The 11,932-nt window shown below is 37.6% G+C and overlaps 1 non-coding gene across 1 annotated transcript; it reads left to right on the top strand.

Moving 5' to 3' along the window:
• The first annotated feature begins 6,058 nt into the window (after positions 1-6,058).
• Positions 6,059-6,222, top strand: LOC125147314 (U1 spliceosomal RNA). Its single transcript, XR_007145143.1, has one exon. It is a non-coding gene; the product is annotated as a U1 spliceosomal RNA (small nuclear RNA).
• The last annotated feature ends 5,710 nt before the right edge of the window (positions 6,223-11,932 follow it).

Below are 11,932 nucleotides of genomic sequence, written 5' to 3'. Positions count from 1 at the left end.
AAAAGGGGGGGAGAGAAAAAAAGAAATCATTTGAGAATTTGAAAATATGAATATACTGAAGTGGACAAAAATGAGATGGTGGTAAAATAGAATTTGAAAAAATATACACAAAAATAATAGAAAAAAATTAAAGAAAAATATTTTAATAGAAATTAAACATAAATATGAATTTTTTCATTTTTTTCTTTTTCTGTATTTAAGAAAAAAGAAAAGAAACAAAAAAGAGAAAAAAGATTGAAAAAGAAAAAAATCCTTTGAAAATTTGAGAAAGTGAATACACTGTATTAGACTAAAGTAAAATGATGGAAGTAGAATAGAATTTGAAAAACATTTACATAACAGTAAAAAATATAGTAATAAAATGAAATAAAACTATTTTTAATAGAAATTGAAAGTAAAAATGAAGTTTTTTCTCTTTCTGCATTCAAGAAAAACAAAAGAAACAAGAGAAAAATAAAAAGAAAGAAAAAAAGGAAATTGTTTGAAAATTTGAAAAGGTGAGTACACTGAAGTAGACCAAAATAAAATGATGGAAGTAGAATTTGAAAAAATTTACAGAAAAGTAAAAAATGTAGTAATAAAAATTAAGAAATATATTTTTAATAAAAATTGAAAATAAAAATGAATTTTTTCTCTTTCTATATTTAAGAACAAGAAAAGAATTGTAATAGAGAAAAAGGAAAAAGAAAAAAAAGAAAGAAAATTGAACAGATGAACCTGCCAACAGATTGAAGTAGGACTGAAATTGTTTCGTTTTCCCCTAGAAGTCGGTCTATGTAGCTCTCTATAGTCCTTAAACCAAGCCGGCAGTGAGACTTGTGATCCCGAAGAGCGAAGTTGGCCCAGTTGGGTGGGGCTCAGTGTAACAGCTCTGCTCTCCACTAGATGGTGCTGCTAGGCTACTGGGGTGGATTGTTGTGGGGTTTGTAGGTGTGTATGCACATGCGCAGGAGCAGTGAAAATGGCACCACCCGGCCACCCAGTCTCTTCTCTCAGATCAGCAATCATGCACCCATCCTCTGTCTTCAGCTCTCATCCACTCCCTGCTTCTTCACTGTCTGTGACCAGGCCTCAGGCAGTACCTCTCTCCCAAGTTTTATCTCAGATGTGGTTGTTTTCCCCAGCCCCTTACTTCTGAAGGGCTGTGGCTTTGATGCTTTCTGCCCCTGGGCGGGAGAGTCTCACCCAGCAATAGCTGAACAGGCAATGGCCAAATATCAGCTGCACGCAGGTACGCCTGCTGGACCCTGTTGTTGCTGGTGCCCCAAGACTGCGGCCAGGTGCCAGCCCATCCCAGAAAATGTTCGTGAGACAGTGTAGCAGCAACATCTCAGGGATTATGGAAAATCACAACACACATCTGGCACCTGGCTTCACCCTTAATGACCTTGCCCCAGCACCAGTGAATGTGGCTGCTTTCCGGGGTCTGCTGGGACCAGGTAGCTTCAACAGTCTCTACCAAATGTCCTTCCAGCAGTGGAACTACTTTTCTTCTTGTGGCCCAAGAACCTCCTGGACCCCACTTTGCTCCTAGGGATTCACCCTTCCCACCAGAGCACTGCCAGGTAACGAGCTGCGGGGTTGCAGCCTTTGCACTCCCCTTGTTTATAGTCTTTATGGAATTTAAACCCTCTCCTTTCTCTTTTCTCCCTTTTTAGTTTAGTCTTTGTGGCTCTTTCCAATTTTCCACTTTCTTTCCAGCTGCTTTTGGGGAGGGGTGATTTTCCCATATTCTCCCCCCTTCCCCAGTCTCCATCCTCTCTCCTCCTTCAAAAGCAGTTCCCTAACTTTTGCAGCTTCTTGCTCCCGAAGTTCACCTCTCTGTGCCGGATACCTGCTGAATTCTGTGGTTCAGGTTGTGCAGATTGTTGTGTTAATCCTCCAGTTTTCTAGGTGTGTAGGATGGTTTAGTGTTGGTCTGGCTGTATTTCATGGACACGAGACACACAAAAAGCTTCCATGCTGTTCCACCATCTTGGCTCCTCCTGGGAATTTTTTGGCAGACAAAAGAGAAATGAACTTTGTTTACATTTTTTTAAGAGCAGATCCACAATCCAAAAAAACTTTTTGAACAGAGAGAAAAGCAGAATTTTAATATTGTATCAGTGTATTTTTAAAATCCATTTATTTCAACCTTAGTCTGTCCTAACCATATATAAATTTTTCCCCAAAGATTTTTTTAGGAACCTTCTACAGCTTTTCTTTGTATTTAGATTTTGTCCCAAGCCATATTTTTTTCAAACAATCAGTCTCATCTTGGGCAAAATTACTTTCTTTTTAACCTTTAGCAAAAAATGCATTCCCATTCCTTATATCTTTTTTACATATCTCCTACTTTTCTGCAAACAGTAACTTTTCTTATTTTCATCAGTATTATGTTTAGCAGAATTTTAACTCTTAGAAACCTTAGTCTCCAGTGAAAACTAAGTAGCAACCAACTGTGAACTATCCGTTATATTAGGATTTTTTAGATGGCAAATTTATGAATCAATTAAGCATGAAACAAGTTTTTTAACAGATTTAAATATTCTTAGTTCTTTTATCATAAGAAGCAAAAAGCACAAACCTATGTTTAGTGAGTAATGCTTTAGAATTTCATCCAATTTGGAAAAGGCCTAAATGTGCAATGAATTTAATCCAGTTTATCTTCCAAATAAAACCTTAAAGCTTTAGGTTACCAAGGGCCTTGAAAACTATCTTAACAATTACCCATGAAAATCTTTGAGGAGAATTAGCCATCATTTTAAGTTGTCATTTTGTTAACAAATTGCAACAAAGATAACATGAGCTTATTTGACTTTTAGTAAACTTAGGTAGAAGAATTTTTATATTTTATGTGGATAATTTTAAAGACGGGCCTATCTTAATTAAATCAATAAACTTAAAGTATTTTAAATAACAAGTATGTTCCATTTGAGTCCATTTAAAAGTCAAGCAATATGTTTACCACTGTCAATTTTTATTTGGGATATTGGTGAGGAAATTTGAAGTGGGTGGTTTAAGTCCAAGGGTGTGCTCCTTGCTCCTTGACAGTGATGGTGCCAGAGGCACCTAGAAGGTATAGAAGTCAGTCATGTATGTTGCATCCCAGGGGGTGAAGTAGGAGGAGGGAAAGAAAGGCAGAAGAAGTGAGGTGCCACCAACAAGGCTGGAGATGAATAAAAGCTCAGGGGACAGAGAAAGAGGTCTCACTGTCTTAAAGCCTGTTAGCTCAGAGAGATGAGCAGAGGCATAACTTTTTTATTTTTTATTCTTTTTCCCCAAGTCCTGCCAGCTATTTCAATCAGGTTTTTCTTGTAAAGTATGAATAGCAATGTGGCATTCCAGGTGTGTAAATGAGAGATTTTTATTGGGCCAAGAGCATTTTTAAGCAGTACACTATGCACTCCCAATTGGCCATTTCAAGGGACCCCTCAGCAGGGTACTGTGGGCATTGCTGATAAATTATAGAGAGCAATTGGGTCAGATCTTTGTCTGAGACTTTACATCCTGATGAGTGCAAAAGCATATGGAGTTGCTCCTTATGTATACTCTGCTGTTTAAATAGCTAATCCCCATGACAAGAGAACATGAAAACAAAATTAAAAGAAACAAGACAACAAGGGGTTTCTGCATGCCTGATTGGAACAGAAAAGATTAGGGATAAATTTTTCATCTCATGGTGGGCATTAGGTGCAGGTAGTTCCTACCTGAATGAATGTCATGGGCTTTCAGTGCTGATAGTTCCTACCTGAACAGCAGATGTCCTATTCCTGTTTTTTGGTTTGAGATATGAGGTTCACAGCAGGGATCCAGTTGTCTTCTGGTACCTGCTGGGATGCCACTTGTAGCCAGGCACTGAAGAAAAAGTTCTCAGACATTGAAACTGAGCGGACATGCAGGGCTGTCCTCTGCTAGCAAAACAGCAGCAGCAGCAGCAAACTTCATGTAATCTTTACTTCATGTTCACCTGTTATAAAGATCAAAGAATGTCAAAGCATGGGAGGAAAACACAAGGAGCCTCCAGACATAGATCAAACATACATCTGGTGTTTACATGAAAGCATGCAGGGAAGATGTACAGTCTCAAGGACTGCTAGACAATTACAGTGGGTCATTCCCAGGCTCCTAGGAGATCATGGGCCTCTGAATTTCATAGAGCACTTGCGTTCTTGAGACCAGAACATCGCTGACATTTCAGCAATTACCCCATTCACTTCCCCAGAGCTTACAATGCACTTTCTAAAAAATAACTCCACACTCAGTAGTTTAATTTTGCTTTTCTTTTCCTTGCCTTGGGAAACATATGTAGAAAAATGTTGCTATGGTTGATGTCAAGAAACTACTGCTTGTGTTCTCTTCTAGTAATTTTATGGTTTCAGGTGTCACATTTAGGTCTCTAATCTATTTTCCGTTTATTTTTGTGTATGGTGTAAGTGGTCCAGTTTCATTCTTTTTCAGGTAGCTGACCAATTTTTCCAAAAACATTTGTTGAAGAAATTTACTGATCCCCATTGTATATTCTTGCCTTTTTGTCATAGATTAATTGACCATAAAAGTGTGGGCTTATTTCTGGGCTTTCTTTTCTGTTCCATTTATCTATGTCTGGTTTTGTGCCAGTACCATACTGTTTTGATTACTAGAGCTTTGTAGTATACCTTGAAATCTGGGATTGTGTGCCTCCAGCTTTGTTCTTTCTTAAGATTGGTTTGGCTACTCAGGGTCTGTTGGGGTTTCATACAAATTTTAGTACTATTTGTTCTAGTTCTGTGAAAAATGTTATGTGTATTTGGATAGGGATGCTTTGGGTAGTACAGACATTTGAACAATTTTGATACTTCCAATACAGGAGCAAGGAATATCTTTCCATTTGTTTATGTCATTTTCAGTTTCCTTCATCAATGTTGTATAGTTTTCTGATCACAAGTCTTTTATCTTTTTATTAGGTTTATTTGTAGGTATTTTATTATTTTTTGTTGCAATTGTAAATGGATTTTTTAGATTAATTTCTCTTTCTGCTACTTCATTATTAGTGTATAGAAACACAACTGATTTTGGGGTATAAATTAGCATATAGAAACCCAACTGATTTCTGGGCTTTAATTTTTGCAACTTTACTGAATTCATTACTTCTAATAGTTTTTTGGTGGAGTTTTTAGGTCTCAGTTTATCTTTTTTTTTAATTTCATTTTTTATTTTTTAAAATTTACATCCAAATTAGTTAGCATATAGTGTAACAATGATTTCAGCAGTAGATTCCTTAGTGGCCCTTACACATTTAGCCCTCAGTTTGTCTTTTAACAATGGTTATATAAATTTCAAAAATGCTGGACTAAAAGAGTATTTGTAAAGGAATACAAAAAAAATAAAAATTTTTGACTTAAGAACTCAGAGTCTATAAGGTGACTAAGAGCATTATGAATCTTCAAGAAGGAGATAAAGTATATAACATTTCCCCAAATGATTTACCACAAAATCTGTGGAGTCCATCCTGGGTTTTGCAGGGGTAACTTTCCACAAGGAATGCCTTGAGGACTGGCATGTGCAAAATTCAAAGATGAGTGAAAAGGATGTAGGATGCTGTACCCTGTTGAATAAGGAGTCTCAACTGAAAAAAGGCTGATCCATTTTGCTCCTCTCCATGCCACTTCCTGCAGCCAGAGACATGAAAACTGGGAACAATTTAAAGTGCTCTGTTCTTCTCTGGCAACATGATAATGTTTAACTCTAGGTCCTGCCTTCGACTTTAAAAGTTGCCAGATCCAGACTGTGAGGTGTACAGTTAATTATTTTAGTTCCTTTTTCCAATCCAGATTCAGCTGAATCCCATCAGAAAACAAAGCTCATGGTGGCTGAGGAAAACAAGTCACAGTTTGAATTCATTTAGCACTGAAGGATAATGGATTATGTTCCTATCTCCTCTGGCAACCATAATACTTCCAAGTTTTTGCTAAATAAACTGTCCCTGTTTATATGACACATAATAACAACCACGAGTCCAGACTGCCCTTCTGTTTGAAGGCTTCCTAAGTGTGTTTTGTTTTCAAACCTATTGCACATTGAAATCTGACACTTAGCAATACTTACCTGGCAGGGGAGATACCATAATCACAAGGGTGGTTTTGCTAGGGCAAGGCTTATCTATTGCACTCTGGATGTGCTGACCCCAGCAATTTCCCCAAATGTGGGAAACTGGACTGCATAATTTGTGGTAGTGTGGGACTGTGTTCACACTTTCCTTCGTTAAAAAAAAATCTGAAATTTAGCAACCCCCTCCAGGATGCATATACATTCAGAAGCTTCCTGGTTGTGCTGTGGTCTAAACATAACCTAGTTTACTTTAGAGTGAACATCTTTGCCAGTTCCTCTCTGGAGTTAGGGGCTCATTTCCACATAGATGATCATGACAGACCCAAGTAAGGAAGACAACCTAAATCAAATGGAAAAGAATTAAGTGCTTGGCTGATACTCATCACAAATCCTAGAATTGAGGATTTGAGAGGAGTACCCTTATAGGATCAGTTTTTGGCTTTCTTAGTCTTGAGGCCCAGTGTGACATTTGTACATAATTCCATTTTCAAATACCTCATGGTTAACTCAGGGAGACTGGCGTCAGAGGATTGCGATAATGTAAAAGAAATTGCTGCCACACGGTGGAGTACTCAGTTGTTATATGAAATTTCCTTTAAAACCTTCATAAATTTTCATCATATAACATGGAAGATGTATTTCAGTATATTTTTTACACTTATGTATTTATTACTCACTTCTTTTCACTAGGATCTGAAGGCATTGATTTAGTCCATGAGTATGAGATTTTCCAGACACACAGACTTGCTTTGCCATCCCCACATCACTTATTCTGCATCTATGCCCAAAAGCAAATTGTAGTGCTAATCCTATAGCAATAGAGCATCATAACTTTCCTCTTTCTCCTTTGGCCCATTTTTTTGTCTGCAGAAGTGTCACGGTGTTGATAAAGTGTTTATATATCAGGACCCACAGATGGAAGGCTGCCCCAATGGTCTGGCCCATATCACAAATCTAAACCTAAGTCAGGCTGACCTCAGGAGAAACATCTCACAGTCAAGGAAACCTAACATACAACAATCTCAATCCTCCAACTCAGCTTTAGAAAACTCACCTTATCCTAAAAAAATAGGACCTCCTAGCTTTAATAGGAAATCCCTGATCCCCTAGCTAATTATGCCCAATCATGCCATATTTCCAAGTGTCTTCTTTTAATGCTCTATAGAACTTGCTCTTGCCTAAATTCCTTGGAAAGTGTTTTCTTTCCTGTTTCTAAGGCACTGTACTACCCCAAATCCATGGATTATGTTCCCTTGAATAAAGAACATCAAACTCCTTAAAAAATTGGTATACTATTTTCACTAGACAGTTTATATGAGGATGCCTATTTGTTAAGGTATAACAGGCAGGCAGGGAAAGGGCCTGTGAAATGAGGGTTTGTGGAAGGTGTCATGAAGAAGGGACTAGGGAAAAGTGAGAACGGAATTAATGAGCATGTAAAGAACAACTAAAAGTAGGCAGAAAACCCTGTGTATTGGACTACCTAAGTTTCCAATTCAATTACATGCATCAACCTGTGGCATAACTACATGGGTCTTTGACAATGCCTTTATCCTAAGGGAAACATTGGTACTTCTGGCCTACAAAAGACAAGAACACTCTAGCTAATACATTTTCCAAGATCTTTTTTGTGTGTGTGTCCAAAAGGAAATAAAATGAAAATCACAGAGAGTTTTATAGGAAAAAATAATGAAATAAAATTAAAATGGGCACACAGACACTAATGGTAACCTCCTAGGAGCATTAGTAGAATGGCTGCAAGGTAGACAGTCAGAACTAGGAGGCTTATCCCTTGGCATGGAGTGGGAGAGGATTGGGGAGATCCTGGAAGGAATACATACTAAGTAGATGAGATGGTTCTTTTACCTATCAGCTCTTTTCTAATTGATTTACCAGGAGGGGGAAATTGGGATTACGTGTAGAAAGCCATTGCATTATTTAGTACAGTGTTCTTATTTCCATTAACTGAGAAGTTTTCTACAATTCTTATTCTATAGCAATGGAGTAAATTTCCTTATCTGTATTGCATCTTGTAATTTTTGTGCACAGATGTATTATCACCACTAACACTCTATTTGATTACTTGCTTGCCTTCAGTATTAAACTAATCCTGGATGCACAGGTAGCATGCCATTTTTACCTCACTTCCTCAGTGCCTAGCACAGAGCCAAGTATTTGATAAGAAATCATTGATGTTTGTTAGATTTAATTGAATTGAAGGTGGTCATAGTGGGAATGGAGACAGAAAAGAAAAAGGTGTAAAATCTACTTTCTTTTCATACTCAGGAAATTAAGGACAGAGTTCTTAGAATCATTAAGCTTCATTTTCCCACCTGCAGCCAGAAACCTGTTAGCTCCAGTTAAGTTTGTGCAGACATGCAAGCAGTAACCACACACCCTACCTCTTTTATAGCTTAGATTAAAAGCCAAGTCTATCTCCATAGTTCACAGCCTGAACAAGCCAGTCTAGGTTTGTACCAGGCACCAGCTGCTCTTTGTCCTTGTCAAACAGAAAAATAGATACATGACCTATAGAGCAGTCACAAATTATAGTGCTCATACTACCCAGAATAGTACAAGCTGTTCTTTCTTTTTTCAACAGTCAGCCTAGATGTGGAAAACCTGTGCTCTTCCTTGACCCTTCAAGGCCTCTAGGCCTAACTTTCTTTTTCTAAATTAATTAAGGTTGTGGAAAACCACTGTTGCTGATGGGAGATGATTACACGCACAAGCAGATTTTATCATTAATCTCTCCCTTAAAAACTATACTCTATTTTCCATGGCTCAGTTTCATCTATTACTCCTAATTAGAGCCAGCTCCTACTTGCTCAATTCACCAGGTATTTATGAAACATGAGTGTAAGGCTGTGTCTATAACAATTGGCTGGAAAAGGACAAACCTAAACATAATCTATGCTTGATCTTCAACATTATCATTACTGATCCATATAAGTGGGACAGCTCAAGACCATGGCAGGAGGGGCAGCTGGGAAAGGCGATAAACACCTTGTTACTGTTTGGGATTATTTAAGTAGAGATTTCAATCATTCATTCATTACTTCATATATTCACCTGGCAGTTATTAAGTGCTCAATGTAAACAGAAGACTGTATTCTATGTCTCTGTAAACAGAAGACACTGTTCTATTCCCATGTCCAGTAAAGTGGCTGAATGAGAATATAGAATTGGTGGTGGTGGTGCTTGGGGAATGACTTTAGAGGTATGATATTCTATATCAAAGTTCAAACTCTCTGACTCTCCTGATAGAACTGGGCAAAGCTGATTATTCACAGATTCTTCCTGTTTCAAAAAGTAAATTAAAGCTATACCAAGAAAGATAACATGAACTATTTTCCCTCCGGGGCTTTATTCATTTTTTATATTTGCTAGTGAGTTTTAAAAAAATCCTTCAAAGATAGTTTCAAGGTTATTTGTATCCAAATAAAGCTCAGATTCCTATTTGCTTAAAGGAAAATTGTCTTTATCATCTCCTGAATTTCATGGGAAGCAGATGCAGAGGATTTATGTCCTGAAAAGTTTGGAGACCTCTCCTCTGAACCTCTTCCTTTAGGCAAGCTGGGTGGATATCCTGAGTGCATTACCACAAATACAGAGAGGGGCAATGGCACCCTCTAGTGGCTGACCAAAAGACAAAATCAAGCTGTTTTTTTGCTGCCATCCTTGCCTGGCAAATTGAAAGCTAATTTGTTCTTTACCTAACTTCACTGCTGATAGGAGCAACTTGACCTGAGTTTGGTGATTACTTCAACACTTTTACTCTTGGAGATAGTCTCTTCTTTTGACCATTATATGCTTGCATGCATAAAGTACTAGCCTTGGCATTTTAAAAAACCTGGTATTAGAATTCTAGTTTCAAACAAGAATGATGATTATTTCTTTTCTCAAAACCTCTATATAGGGACTTCTGTGAAGATTAAAACCAGAAAATGTGTGAAGACATCACATGACACACACGCCCACTGAAAACCAGTACACATTAAACAAATATTATCTAAGAGGACTACTCATCTTTTTTCCCTTACTCTGGAATCAGAAATTCAAATTTAATAGCCTGATGGAATCCAAACGTATGAAAAAAGAGTGATTCTTGACAAACCTTTTAGTCATCTTTAGAAAGAATCAAGTTAAAATGCTCTTCAAAAGGAAGTAAATAAAACCTACTCTATACACTTTTCAGAACCTTCTGTGTATACTGTTGATTAGTTGTAGAGCCAAGTTCTTCTTACTAAGGAACTGGGTTTTTTTTTTAACCCATGTGTTGAGGGAATGTAAAGGAATTCCGATTACACCAGCAGCAAAATTGAGAGTCTGACCTAAACAAATGGGACTGTTGGAACAAACCAAAATAATAATTTTGCAAGTTAATTATTTGTTAACTTTGGACATGGCAGTTCAAAACCTGGGCTCTGCAGAGTTATGTTGTCACGACTCTCCTGAGGAACTAGCATTTTTGAGGGACTGTGATAGTGTATGGGGTGGGAACTGACGGGGGAGCCAACAAGGTATCCTTCCATTTGTGCAACACTACTATATGCTCTGTGCAATACCTCCAAACATGTATAAACCACACTCCGTCCACAAAAGCAACCACAGCTAAGTGAATTAAAGACATTTTGATTCCAACACCTTCACTCCTTCCACTTCACTGAGGTTTTCAAACATACTTATATTTAATTCCTAATTCTTACACCAATTAGCTCTATGGCCTTGAGCAAATTATTTGATCTAAGCTTGAATGTTCTCTATGATAAAATAATATATACTTCATAGAGATGTAATGAAGATTACATGAGATAGTGAAGATAGAGACCTAACTCAAAATCTGGCATCTGTGTATGTTTAATAGGTGACAACTGTTGCTGATTACTATTACTGAATCTTCTACAAGTAATAAGGATTGAGTACACAACCAAGGCCTGAGTATCAGCATCAATAAAACACAAACTGAGAAAAAAAGAAAATTAAAATAAAAATATTTTCATTTAAAAACCTTTACAATTATTTTTTTAAAATTTTAATGTCTACTTTTATTTTTGAGAGAGACAGGCAGAGTGTGAGTGGGTGAGGGGCAGAGAGAAGACACAGAATCCAGAGCAGGCTCCAGGCTCCAAGCTGTCACAGAGAGCCCCACATGGGGCTCAAACCCACAAATGGTGAGATCATGACCTGAGTGGAAGTTTAACACTTAACCAGCTGAGTCACCCAGGAGCCCCAAAACCTTTATAGTTTTTGCTGTGTTTCATGTTATATGTGGGGAAAAAACCTATATATCACAGCACAGCCCCTCTCATTGCTGAGGAAGAGAATATAATGGAAAAACTCATGTATGGCCCTTGTACAAGTCAAGATCATAACTGCATTCACTCTTCAGGACTTCATCTCAAATGCCATGGTTATGAGCAGGTTTATTAGTGCTTACCAGTGACTGTATACAATCTATGGACCAGCCTGTGTCATAGTCTTACTGGTAGCCTGGCAATTTGCCACAGAATGGGGCTAGAAAGTAATTTGGGAATATGGCTCATAGAAGCTCTGGCTTGCTTCAGATCACAGAGCACATTTTGTTTTCCCAGAATACTGGCTCTAGTCAGTCAATTTCAATAAGAACATAGATGAAATTTTTAAGTTTTTTAAAAATTATTTTCTTGGCCGATAATTCTTGAGGCAAGCATTATGCCGTTTTTATTGTTATTTCTTGATAGAAATCATTAGGGAGGGAGACATATCTTCCAGCTAACCACCAGGCAATTTGGTATCTGTCACAAGCTTCTAGTAGGAATTTATAAAATGCTGAGGCTTGTGCCAGTTTCATGAAATGTTAGGGGAAAAATAGTCTGTGTTG

Source organism: Prionailurus viverrinus, chromosome D1 (assembly GCF_022837055.1).
Source record: "Prionailurus viverrinus isolate Anna chromosome D1, UM_Priviv_1.0, whole genome shotgun sequence".
Classification (NCBI taxonomy): Eukaryota; Metazoa; Chordata; class Mammalia; order Carnivora; family Felidae; genus Prionailurus; species Prionailurus viverrinus.
Note: the sequence above shows the minus strand (reverse complement) of the source record. Positions and strands in the feature narration are given on the sequence as shown.